We start from the raw sequence: 1,137 nt of genomic DNA, 5'->3' as shown, positions 1-1,137 counted from the left end.
CTGGAGCCGTAGTGACAGGTGGAGCCAGAGCTAGATTTGTTGCTATGGCAGGCCAAAGTAGTTTTGGGATATTAAAGTATTGCTGGATTAGTCTCCATTCCCAACCTCAATTTTTCCTGCCTGATTAGATTCCTTTGCCTTCTTAGATTTAAAATCTAAAAAGTTGAGACCTAGTCTAAAAGTTGTGATTTTCTTGATCTCTGTTTCCAGACAAGATGGAATAACAGATTGGATTTGTCCTCCCACCAGAAACAACCAATAAATTGAACAAAATACATGGAACAATGTCTCTCCAGATACTGGACATTGGGAAAAAGACAAAAAACAGTGATCTCTGAAAGATGGGAAAAAAAGAAGTGAGCCTTATTGTTACCCAGCTTACTGCCTCAAGAGATGTTCCAAGCCATGGTGCAGGGATGGGGAACTCAGGTGGAGTCTGGCAGACTCCCTGAGTTGAGTGAACAAAACTAAGAGTCCAGGGACATCAAGACAGCCAGAGGCCACAGACCAGAGTATTGCAGAGGAGAGACCTGCAGAGAGAGACAGAGAAAGAGAGAAAGGACTCTAGAGATCTTCAAAGAGTCCCCTTTGAGTGTTCAGAAGAGGACTAACCAGTATATGAGTGTGCAGAAGTGTAAGTGTGGAAATTATAAGGAATAGTATGTCAGTGTCTGGCACTGATGCAGGGCCATGAACATTGTTTGCCACCATTAGCCAGATACACTGAAAAAGAACCTTGCTTCGGCCACACAAAATAAATAACCCCAGATTAAATGCTGCTCTGGTTCGACCTAGCAAATCTTAAGAGCAAGACCTGAATCCTTTTGTGGTTCATAAGCATGATGACTGGGTGTTCATGCTCAAGTGTGAGATACGCTGCCTTAAACCTTGTTATGGTGTCAGCACATCACTCATCTGATGTGAGGGGAAAAAGAAACAAAAGAAAAAAGAGGGAATAAAAGAAGAAAATAAAGAAAAAGGAAAAAAAAAAAGCAAGAACTGAAGGATCAAACTGTTTCCAAATAACTTAAATATGCTCAAGAGCAAAGCTCAAGAATACCTGTAAGAATATAAAAAAGGCTAGCATCAGCTAGATAAAATTTGCAATGTATGATATCCAAAAACATTAGCAGGCAT

At 40.5% G+C, this 1,137-nt stretch overlaps 1 non-coding gene across 1 annotated transcript; it reads left to right on the top strand.

Annotated features, from left to right (window-relative positions):
* Window positions 1-818: 818 nt before the first annotated feature.
* Window positions 819-921, top strand: LOC118151977 (small nucleolar RNA U13). The gene has a single exon (XR_004740365.1). It is a non-coding gene; the product is annotated as a small nucleolar RNA U13 (small nucleolar RNA).
* Window positions 922-1,137: the final 216 nt, after the last annotated feature.

Source organism: Callithrix jacchus, chromosome 2, assembly GCF_049354715.1.
Source record: "Callithrix jacchus isolate 240 chromosome 2, calJac240_pri, whole genome shotgun sequence".
Taxonomy (NCBI): domain Eukaryota; kingdom Metazoa; phylum Chordata; class Mammalia; order Primates; family Cebidae; genus Callithrix; species Callithrix jacchus.
The sequence above is the reverse complement of the archived record's forward strand: the minus strand, read 5'-3'. Positions and strand labels throughout refer to the sequence as shown.